A 12,776-nucleotide genomic window follows, 5' to 3' on the forward strand; every position below is an offset into this window, starting at 1 on the left:
TCTTTCTGCTTTTGAGAATTGGAAGTCCTCTTCTGGGCTTATTCCCATTAGGTTCATTGGATGATTTTGTCATGTGCCATGAGTTGTGTAGCTAATAATAAATCATTCTCTTGACCAGACCACATTTTGCTCATGAGTTGTTTCACCATCGCAGATTCTCTATTATGGGTGTTCTCTGGTGGGCACATCCCCCATAGATGTCTTTGACATTCCTTTAAAATCAAAACTTCCTCTTTTCTGGTCTCAAATTTCTCTCTCTTAGGTGCTGAATGTCAGTGTTCTCACTCAGGACTGATCTTTCCTCTTTTCTCTATGCATATGCTTATCTCCCTCTTCTCCTTCAGGTCCTTGCTTTGATAAGTGATATTCGTTCTCAGGTCCTTTTAGTGATGCCTCTTTATTTATCTCATCCCTGGTTTTCTCTGCTTTTTATTGGTGTCCAGGACTTCCCATTATCCCTCCATTAGTGCTTCAACCTCACTTTTATCTAGTCCATCATACTTAGGGCTGGATTCTCCATCAGATTTATAACTGTCTCATTCTCCTACACTCATTTTTGCTGGCTCCAAGACATGATCCTCCAGTTGTGTATGTTTACAATTCTCCACATGTTCATTACTCATTGTCTTCATCATCTGACTGCTTCAAAGGTTTTATCTCCATCCAGTTGCTGTTCTTCAGTCATTCCACTATATTTGTAATGAGTATGTTTTCTTTTTCACTCTCCCTTTCCTTCTCATAGGATCATGCCATATGGTTACTGCTGCTTTGCAGAGTATACTTATTTCTCAAAATCTGCATCCAGTTAGGGGTAATGGGAAGTGCTCAAACCATCTGCTCTGGCTCTACCAGTGGCCATTGTTGAGATGGGGTGTCCTGCAAGAACATCAGAGGTATATTCAAAGCATACAAAACTACTCAGTTGTCAGATTTAGACCATTCCACCCACCAACTATCCTGGAAAACATTTTACTGGTAATTAATAGCCAGTCATATAAATACACTAATATCATATATTTTTATATCATATGGAAGTGTAAAGTTTGTTTGGTTGTTGTTTTTTATTTATTTCTGAAAAAATGGAAAAAGTTTGAACCCCGTATATACATGCACCTACTTACTACAACATAATACAAATCTACACCAGTTTATACAACCTTAAACATGTTTATTAATTTCTGGGAAAACATGTAAGGGGTCTTGACCTGTACCCTAAATCTATAGCTGCTTATATTGAAAAAGTGCAGTTACATAATTATAACTTAAAAGTATAACAATTTACAAAGAGCAATAGAATTTCAATTTTTTAACTGAAATAATCAGAGTTGGCAGTGAGTTCTGCAGTCAATTACCCTTTCAGTTGTCAACAGTTCAAAATAAGTGAAAGTAGCAGATAGCTTTATGATAACAAAGATAGGTCAATTAACTTTAGTGTCAATTTAAATCAATCCCAAGACACTCAAATAAAAAAAAATATACCCCCTCATTATGTAGCTTTATGCAAAACAATTGTGATACTTTGATCACATGGATAGTTGAAATAATTTAAAACAATTGATGGATTTAATTGTAATTTTGATTAATCAACTGTTGGAGTAGTTGAAAACTAATAAATGAAACAACTAATTTAGTTAACTGATTATTTTTGTTATGATCAGTTTAATTATAAGTCCAGTTACTTGATTATTGGAATAATCAGTAACAACAACAATCAGAATCACTAATTTTAATTAATCAATTGTTGAAATAATTGAAAAGAGTAATAATCACAAAAAATTATTGTTGTTTGGTTTTTGTGGGGTTTTATGATGCAAAGCAGCATGGCTATCTGCACCAAACAGCTGGTAAAAAGCAGAAAAGTATAACTCTTATAAAACCTAAAACAACCTAAAAGCCAAACAATACTTAAAAACCAATAATCAAAAATTAAAAAGAATTTTAAAGTGCCAGTGGTTCAAAAACCTAAAATCTCAAGCAAGCTGGACAGTGTCACCGTTAAATAGTGACATCTTTCAGTAGTGAAGGTAAACCCTTGTAAACAATGTGTCTAAAATGATGTCTCTTTTCACAGCCATTGGTTTATTGCTTGCTTGATGCTTTATGATACAAAATGGCTAGGCTATTTGCACTAAACAACTGATAAAAATGCTAGAAGTAAAATGTAAAAAGAGCTAAACAGTGCTCAAAAATCAGATAAGTTAAAGAGTTAAAAAAGCTAATAGTCTGTAAAAAATCTTAAAACTACAGTCACAATTTGTACCATCAACCAATGACATCATTAAGTAGAAAAAGTAAATCCCTAGAAAAGACATGTTTAAAATTATGTTGCTGCTCAAAGTTGTAAAGAAGGCACTAAAATGAATTGTGTGCAGTTCATATTTGATTGTCACAAAGCCCCACATGACACTGGTAGATCAATCCTAGACTAAATTTGGTAAATTGATCAGTTTATGCAACACTTTTTATTCACCCCAGTGCTATAAATGTCCTATCTGTTTTGGGAGTGATGCTATTTTTCTACAAAGTAATTCCTTGTTGCATAATAGAAAATTTCACCATCTCCAGTTACTCATTAAAAATTTACCAGTGTGTCCCCAGTTTACTTTCTCCTTCAAATCTGTATCTGTTTACCTGAGCATTTCTGGGTGGAACTGAGTGATTAAGTCAATCAATATAATTAGCTACCTATGAGTATCAATTACATTGTCAGATTTATATAAGATATTCATTTAATTAAAATTATGATTAAAGTTATTAATAACATGAAAATAATGAACTATTGTTTGTGATTATCTTTGTTATTTTTTTATTATTCCAATAATTGAAATATTATAATTATACTGTTTCATTAATTTAAGTTCAGTTAGTGTAATTAATTAAAGTAATGAATCATGAAAATAATCAACTTATCAAAAGTGAGGTCCAGTTACTTCTGTTTATGGTTATTACAACTATTCAGATAACTGAAATACTCCCATTATGGTTGGCTCCTATGATCTTGTCCAAGTAGGTATGTTAAGAGTTTAAAAATGTATCTCAGAACAGCTGGTACAGGTATTAACACTTTTATTGATAAAGAGAGAATGTCATCAAGAATGTTAAGTTCGTAGATAGTTATGTTCAAATTTTAACTAAATTACCTTGTTATCATTTTATATGCACACACTTGTATCAAAACAATGTTAATAAATATAATTTGAATATTATATAAGGAAATATTTTAAAAACTGCAGTATCTTCTTGTGTGAGAATTGTAATGTTTGTTCTTTAGGTTTTCCGTCGTCTACTGTTTAATTAAAACTCTTCTGAGAAGTATGAAATTTAGCATAAATTGTCCATTAGATGTTTACATCTTTCAATCTTATTGGTTTACAGAATCATAAACTAGAAAATTGTACTCATTTACACACCTCACTTTTTCAAATTGGCACTAGTTTTAAACTATTATTTATAACCAATAGAAAGTCATAGTTTTGATCTATCAAATGACATATTATATCTTTAGTTTGAAAGTTTCATGATGTATTCTGGTCGACAAGCTTAACTAATTTTTAAAGGCTCTTATACAACAGTAATAAAGCCAGGTAAATTATGATAGTTATAGCATACTGTTTGCCTTGTGTTTGTGTTATTATTCTGTGTTTTAGGTGTATTATTTAATTAAATAAAAATTTAGTGTACAAGTATCATTTGTATACAAAAAGTAGGCTTAAATTTAATTGACAACCAACAAAAAAGACACAGGTGAGTACTATATTTATTTATTTTTATGAATATGCTTTATTTATTATTATAAAAGTAACTAAAATGTTTAAATTAGAAATGTATGATGTTAGATTAGGTAAGATAATGTAAAAGTTTTCATATTGTACATTTACTTGCATTTCATGTATTACATCATTCAAGATAACATAAACTGCTTATTTGCTAAATGATTCACAACTTGTTTCATGGGATTATAAGGTAGACATGGGTGAAAGGGCAATAAAATATAAACAGATATATACTGTTACAAACTCAGCTTTTCAAGATAAACAATTTTGGTTTCATGTTACAAAGGCACTCATTCTAGACAGCAAAGAAGGTAATTTAGATTTTTTTTTACAGTGGTTACATATAGACTTAGAGTAAATAAAACACAGTAAAACCTGTTTAAGGTAGAATTGCATGGGACTGATTAAAATTTCTGGCTTAGACATAGTGAACATGCATTTCCTTAATTATATATAATTTTTGAGCAGAACGTTATACTTGCTTGACTCAGGGGAAGTAAGACGTTTGTGAATAAAGTTATTATACTATTTATGCTATATTTATTACATTAAGAACAAAAATAGACATTCAAAATATACATAAGTGTACAATTTCAACTGTTTCATTTTTTTAATGGGCTTTCTCATGCAGTTAAAAGAGAATGCCAATTCTACAACCTTTTCATAAAGTTCATTTTTCCTCTTCATTTTTGCATGCAAGTTTATAGCTTTAATACAACTTAACACTTGTGATGAAGTAGGAATTTCTGTTTCCTCACTATCTTTTCCATTTTGTTCATCTTCTGAATCTCTCACACCATTACCATCTTGCAATTCTATTATAGATTTTAAATAAATTTGATCACTTTCTGTTAAAACATTTTTGTCAATGTTCACAAATCTTTCCATGTTCATAGGATCATCTGCATCATTCTTCTCAATCAGTTTGGATTTCACTAGAATCATCATAACAATCAACTTCTCCATAATCTCTGCCATTATCAAGAATAAAACCACTGTTTGGAAAGCACTTTATTACACATTCATCTTTTATGCATTTAATTGAATGACTTAAAAATGTAATTGAATATAGCACATCAGTTTTTGTGGTCATTTAACAAGCTCTCTTACAGTTGTCCATGTTTGCAATAATATGCTGAAGCATCAATTTTCTATATTTCAACTTTATATGCTGTATAATTCCATTATCTAGTGGCTGTAAAACTGATGTTGTACATGGAGGTAGAAAAACTAAATGAACACTTGAAAGTTGAACTTTTGGGTGACAAGTTGCATTATCTAGGAAAAGTAGAATATTCCTATTTTCTTGTTCCATTCTTTTGTTTAATTTGTTCAAAAATTCCTCGAATATAGCACTTGTCATCCACACTTTATTATTCACTTTCCATTCCACAAGAAGTTGATTCTTCCTTTAATTTTTGAAACAGCACAGATTTACACTTTTACTTATTACCTTATTTCCCTAAATTTTAAAATTGAGGAAGATAGGATTTTTTTTTTTTTGACAGTTATTTAGAGTAGAATTTTGCACTTAAAAGACATATTTCTACAAATCATGAATCTAATTTAACTGCAAAAATTTTCCAGCTTAGGCAGGTTTTACTGTATATAATTTACTGAAGAAAAAACATTTTACATTAGATTTTATGGATTATGCATAGGATATTTGACAATTTTCAGATGAAGAAAGCAGTTTTTAATTTTAACATGAAAATCACTTTGCACTTGGAGCAGTGAACACTCTGACTCCATATGCTCAGGGTAAAATTTAAAAAAAAATACTTAATTAAAAAAATATAATATTTTGCATAAAAAAGATTTGAAATGTTTACTGAAAGCTTGCCAAATTCCATGAAGATACAAAAAATTATGAGGGCTGATGATACTTTAGCATCACAAAGTAAGTCATATCAACCAAGCCCATAGCAAGAGGATTAAGTGCAAAACTACACAATAAGCTTTGTGTGCACTGCCCATTTTGGGTATCAAAATGTAGTTCATAGCATTACAAGTTTTTTATAGTCATTTCATGAGACTAATTAATTAGTACACTGTTATCAAATTTCACTGATAACTGTTCCCTGATTCATGGCTAGGGTGCTGTGTTGGACGAATGCGCTTTATTCAGAAATACCAGTTTTCTTATTTTGGATAGTTCAGCGTGCATGTCTGGAATACCTACCATTATGTATCAGTACACACAGAACATTTGTTTGTGATGGTATATATCAACAAACACAGTAGAAATAATTCTCACAGTTTCTGCTACACTGCAGTCTCTCTTCTGTGGCCCCATTTACATTGTGTCATTCTCTGAGCTTGCCATGTGCTTAGTATTATGAACATTCTAGTGGGTTTTCTTTCACAAATACATGTAGCATGGATCTTTCTATTCTCAGTTTGGCCATCCCATTATCAGTGCATTCACAATGACAGTAAATCATCTTATGTTGGAACCAGCCTCTCTCATAGTGGATGCCTTGACCTAGTCAAGGGAGAATCTTTCTTCATCTTTTTTTTTTTTATCAACTCTGAAATGTATACCAAGATCAGTGGGCCCCATCATACAGTTATTGCCCTGTTCTAACCTGATCAAGAATAGTTTCCATTACTTCATCTGTCTCGGACAAATCCTTTCTGTTACTGTTTTGGAAATGTCTTATTAGCCAGCCTATAACATCCATCTTTCATTATCTACATCTTCAAGGCTAGCTGGTATGCTGTCCCTTGTTAGAGACAAGGTTATCACTCTTATTGGTTTATCTTGTGGTAAATGCCCATGGAAACTAGTTTCTCTATTGCCAGACCTTCCATGTTGTATTTTTCCAGTAATTATTTCATGATCCAGACGTCTTTGCTTCTATTGCAGGCTATAGAGCTGCCTTTTCAGCCTCTAACATTCTCACTATTTAGGATATTTTTGAGCTTTCTCTATATCTTGTTCACAAGTAAATCAACTTTGTCCTAAGTAGGATTTAAATTTAGTTTCTAGATTGTCTAGCTTCTTCCCCTTTTAAATCCTTGGTATGTGTTCACTATAATATGTTTTGTGGGGTAGTTACTAGTTTGGCTAGTGTAATGTGCACTATTTCATACAAGATAGGTGGATTGTATAGAATTAATTCTTGGGACAAATACATCTTGAACGTGTGATATATCAAGGTGAAATTGGATTATCTTTAGAGTTGTCAGATAGCTTCTTTCAAATGCAGGAGGTTCACTAAGATATTGATTATAAAATAATACTAATTTGTATATAGTACATTACCTTATATTTAAAACTCCACTCATATGTATATCCAGTCCATTCAGTATTGCCCTCTGTGTACAAGTATTTCACATGCTACAAACCTTGAATTCCCATGTACCCCATGATCAACATGGTTCAACCATGTCTTCCATGTAAATCATGTGCAACAACACTCCCTTTCTTTCATTCTATGAAACTACCACTTCTCATTAGGCAGTGATATGGTACAGCTGTTTATAGGTTGAGCTATCTCCATGTGCTTTCTTTAAATTGTTTGGTAACTAATTCTTTAGCTACAATTTGTTTTCTAAAGTATTTACATTATAAATAATCTTTGTTCTTTTTTTTTTTTGTATTATTCACCATTTATGATGAATTTCAAAGTTTGTATCACCACTTCAGATTTTCTTCCACTTCTAGTACACTCATACAAGCTTCTGGAGATTGATCATTATATGCATCAACCTTCTTCTCTCATTATTGCTTAACTTCCTTCTGAATTTGTCAAACCTGTTTATGAAGAGGGAGATTTTGATAGTCTTTTTCCTCTATCTAATTATATTGTGCTTTTGCAAGACTCTTCTGCAGAACCTTCTAGATCTAATTCAACCTTTCTAGGTATGATTTCTCAGGTGTATTTGCTTGTTATGGGTGATGATTCTGAACATCCTATCTATTTATCCCACAGAAATTTTTTCCTATTATCTTCATCTTACATTTATTCTCTCCTGTAATACTTGTCCACCATGCATCTGCTTTCTAAACCATTCCACCAATCTTTTAAGATAATTTTTGGGATACCTTTTCCTTCATTACTTTTACATTGGTGCAGTTGTCCTCTTCAGCTCTGTTCCTTCACTTGTGGTTACTCTATTGTTAGGATCTTTATCATCCACTTATCTGAGGTATCATGAATGGTTCCTTTTCTCCATCTGTCATTCTTAATACATTCCTGAGTCTTTGGAATTACATGGAATCTGTGAGACAACATTCGATCCTTTGATCTCGTGATACTGATTTGTCTCATTCTGAGCTCTTACATTCTCCTATTCCTATCCTTTACTTGTTCCTACCACTAGAGATTAAAAACTATTTCTCATGTTTCTTGACATAGATTTCATTGTTGCTGACAGTACCAGTGAATATCCAGTGTATTCAGTGAGGGTGTGTTTGGCCAATTTTCTTCCCCTATGATAAGAATTTCATTCATTTTCTTGATCCATCCCTGCTGTTTTCTATACCAATATCCTTCCCATTATCTCAGAATCCTACTAATGGTCAGTATCTATTTGAGGCAGTGTCGACTCTTCTCTCACAAAGAGCTATGATGCCTGTCAGCCAATTTTCCTCAGATTTTTACACCAGGCTTTTGATGGTTCACAAGAAAACCAGGAGCTGGCATTCTGTGATCATTCTATCTCACTTCTAACACTTTTTGGATCTTTCTTGTTTTACCATGTATTCCTTTATCACACTACAGTGGACCTTTTCTCCAGAATTATTAAATTTTTATCTACATATTCCTGTTTCTCATCAGTCCAGACACACTCCATTTTGTTCACCACAGTGTTTTGTATCAGTTTTATTCTTTGCCCTTTGCACTTATTTCAGCTGTGTATATATTTTGTTGGGTGGTCAAAACTTTTGCTAAACTTCTGCATGCTCGGGTGTTGTTTTTACACTACTACATGGACAACTAGCTTCTGTCTTTTACATTATGGACTGGAAACTTCACAACATGCTTTTCTGCTTCTGACAGAAGCAATTCAGGTAGGTTGGATAAATCTTTTCTATCACCTAACTAATATCTTATCAACTTAGGTGTCTTTTTCTATACCCACTTCAGTTGGGCCCAAACATCTCTACTCTTTAACTCTCTTCAATAGAATTGTCAATTATCTATGCTTTTGCTGCTCTAAATCTTTCTGCTCACAAGATTCTATCCCATTGGAGCAATTAGCTTCTACAGAAGCAAATATCCTCTTGGGTTTAGCACATATGCAGTCTCTTTAGTGGACTATGCATGACCAATGAAAACTTGTTCAAGATTCCTTGTACTCTAATTACCCTTCTTCCTCTCCATTTAGATGATGTGCATTGGTGGTTGAACAACAATGGGTTTACCCTCCACCTTATATGGTTTTGCATCTATTCACAGATGCTTCTCTCCAGTGGTGGTTAATCAGTAGGAGGTTATGATCTTGACCAAGAAGTGTTACAATATCAACATCTTGAAACTTGTCAGGATTTTAAATATTAATGCTTGGATACTTTTACAGTAATTTTCTGTGACTTTTTGATAAATTTGAACAATAAACAAGCAGCACAAAGTTCACTTTTTTAAAAATAATATATTAAAAACAAGAGTATGTTCAAAAACTTGTTGCACTGTGGGATATTTCAGTTGTATCTAAAACTAAATAATTCCCTTTTATTGACAAAAGTCCATTCATGCTAATTCAGTTACTTTATTTCACCTTCATTATTCAGTTTGCCTTTACCTGTGTGTGTCTCAGAGATTGTTGTTCCACTGAGTTTTTTCTGTGTGGTTCTATCCTTAGGGAGAGGTTGGTATGTATATATATATTTCTAGAAGCAATCCACTTTCATGTTGTGGGACTCCTATAAGGAGGACAGTGTTGATTGAGATGATGATTCTTCTTCTCGTGCTCCACCTCAGAGAGTTTCCACTGCATGAGGCTGATGTTATGCAATATGGTTTTAGTCTGATTGGGTTTGAGGTGATGTGACCTGCCATATTATTACATCTTTTCCTACCATCATTCATATGTGTGACTGATTGGTTGGATTTGCCCACATGCTCATTTCATAGATTGGTTTGCAATGTAATTCAAAGTGAAAATGGTGTGAACACTCCTCCTCCTATTCCTAATGTCACTTGTTTGTAAATTGCTGTTGACTGTATTGTCTGTCATGCTCTAGCCACTCTACACCTTGGAGCTTTCTCCTCACTCCATTTTCTAAATCTTTCTTCAGGAGGATTGAGATTCTGCTTTTCTGTAGTTTGGATTCCAACCCTCCCAGTTTTTTCTTCATCTGTGATTGTGCAACTCTGACTTAATACCAGTGTATGCAACACCTTTTTCCACACTAGGCAAATAATATATGTGGTATAGAAGTGGCGTAATCTCCCACGTTTTCCTCTTCCAACAGAAATAACACTTTAAGGGTATTTTTCAAAAGCTTTCAAAGCTGTATATCCCTCATAGTAGTTCTTCAGCCTATTCAATGTAGAATTCTGTCTATACATTAAGAGGAGGTACTGTACATCACTGGAAGTTATTTTTCTGTATTGAAATTTAATTATGATAGGTACTTACCTCTTTTCACACTTCTCACCATTCCTCCCCAATGAAACACAAACTTCCTATTCTCAAACTGATAGTTTGGTAGAATGGAATAGAAGGAGTTGCAGGCATCAGTGAAATGTGTCACACTTCTGTTGGTGTGTTGTCAAATAATGATTTAAATGTAAAATGCAGTTAAACCACATTGATGTAGGAATTCAACACTTGTGGAATGCAGAAAGTTTTGTTTGCATAGAAAGAGCAGCACTGAAGGAAAATAGATATATACACATAAGAGGAGATAGATTCCTATCAAATATATTTTTCATATAGGAAATAATAGCATTTTTTTACTAACTGAGTTAAAGAAAAATGAAGTAACAAAATTGGGCTCAGTGATGTCGAGAAACCCACTTGTTGAGAAATTTATATGCAAAAACGGCTCGTTTGGGTTGAGAAAATATTTTACATAGAAGAGCGAACAACGTTTTTGCATATAAAATTGGGCTCAGAGTGTAATACAAAATACTCAGTCTTAATTAAGACATTGAACACACTACATATGTGTGTTTATTTGAATAAACACAACAGACTGTCATGAGCTGGATACTTTAAGTGGTTGACTCTTCAGGACCTTGTTTCAAACTAAACTATAATGTTTCAGCATGCAAGAAACCTTTTTTTTACCTAAAGCAACCAGCCTCCTCATGTGACTGGTCAATATTAATATAACACAGATGGCACCATAAACTCTAATATCTCCTGAACAACCATAAAAGGAAACTGCTGTTGACATACGTGATGTGCAATATTGCACACTATTCATCCCAAGCAGAACACGTATTATCTGTTTTAAACAAGATAAACTTAATGGCTTTCTTGACTATTTGTTATGTGAAGCCTGTACATGTACAGATCATTGAGTAAATATAATATTACAAGATGATGAAAATGCATGATACCTTTACATACTACACATTCACTATTAATATTTTAATACTGTTATACGTGGAATTTACACTATTCCTGTCCAGATTACTTTTTACCTAGAAATGTTTGATCATGATGTTTTATCTTAATTGCTGAAATTCTTACCTATCACAAAGTGAGTTTACATGGAATGTTCAATCCTGACTTTTGAAATTAAAAAAACATTTTTCTTGACCACTGGTTATCTTGTTTTCATTGTTATAATCAGCAGATAAGCCTGACCCTTGCCCTGTCCAAGAATAGAAGACACATTAATTTGGCAATCTATATGAATCATCTTTGAGCTTCCACAGTGAATGGTAAAACAATTCAAATTTGGTAAGTTGCTGTTCACTTCTATCTCTGCACTGCCTCTGAAAATAAGAAGCCTTCAGGAAACCATGACCACAGTCAGTGAAGTTGTTTCTTCAACCTCTCTCCTAGGGCCTGTCACCAACTACAACTACAGTATCATTGGCATCAAGACATCAGAAAGCAGAAGATGAAGATACCATTGCCTTGTGAAGGCATGTTCCAGTACTTTGGAAATGGAATGCAGCATGGTGTGTAAGAGACATGTGTAAGATTCTTAATCCCCAACTCTGTCTTCTTAAGGAAGCAAAGGAATAGGAAACATCAGTTGAACATTCCCCAAAAGAGACTATGACCACAGTATAAGTAGCATTTCAAACTGAAGCCTTTCCATCAAAGTTCCAAAAGGTGACCATAGTGTTCGTGGATATGTTGGCTGTGGATTAGTGATATATCATCACAGAGTGGATAGAAGCAAAGGCCTTACCATGATGCAAAAGTAACCATAGAAGAGGTTAGTTTTGTGCTGAAAATGACAGGAGCTTTGTACTGAAACTGAAAGTTGCCAGAAGAGAATGGTTGTCTATCAGAGAAGGTAGCATGATTCCAGAGGGGCATTAAGAGGGCTAGAGATGTCTTCCAGAAGATCAGTGCTGAAAGACATCGTTCTGTAGAGGACCTCAGTGGTCTCCTGTCATCTCTCTAGAACTGCACTGTAAATATTGCATATACATATATATATGCGACTGCTTCTTATGTAAGTTGTAAGTTGATACTTGATTGAATGTTTATTTATGTATTTTACATATTTTCAGTTCATTTTGTGTGACATAATAGTGAACATTATCTAATATTTTATATGAATGCCTCTTTGTGTTTTCCAATATTCTTCAGTTTGTGAATTTGTCTGTAATTTTTATCATTATTTCCATTCAGGATGTTTTCAAGTATTTTACCCAGTTTTGTATTATTTTTAGTTGATTTGTACTACACTTTTGAGTTTTGTAAAACTTGTATCTTTTATTTTAGTTCAGTTTTGTTCATGGATATTAGTGTAAATGTGTAATATATATATATATATATCAACTGTAATTTTATATATTTTCACCTATCTTCTTAATTTGTAATATATTTCATTACTTAATTTCCTTATTTCCTGTGATA

The 12,776-nt window shown here is 33.0% G+C and overlaps 1 protein-coding gene across 5 annotated transcripts in view; it reads left to right on the top strand.

The window, feature by feature from the left end:
- Positions 1-12,776, top strand: part of LOC143253181 (uncharacterized) — a 43,384-nt gene that overhangs the window by 12,426 nt on the left and 18,182 nt on the right. Inside the window, exon 2 of one of the 5 annotated variants that reach the window (XM_076506589.1) lies at positions 11,530-12,376. The exons of 1 other annotated variant lie outside the window; for it this stretch is intronic. The gene's annotated coding sequence lies outside the window, so the exon portion shown is untranslated. The remainder of the gene's footprint in view (positions 1-11,529; positions 12,377-12,776) is intronic. 3 more of the 5 variants (XM_076506588.1, XM_076506590.1, XM_076506591.1) reach the window with 3 other exon arrangements.

The sequence above is a fragment of the Tachypleus tridentatus genome, chromosome 6, assembly GCF_004210375.1.
Source record: "Tachypleus tridentatus isolate NWPU-2018 chromosome 6, ASM421037v1, whole genome shotgun sequence".
Classification (NCBI taxonomy): Eukaryota; Metazoa; Arthropoda; class Merostomata; order Xiphosura; family Limulidae; genus Tachypleus; species Tachypleus tridentatus.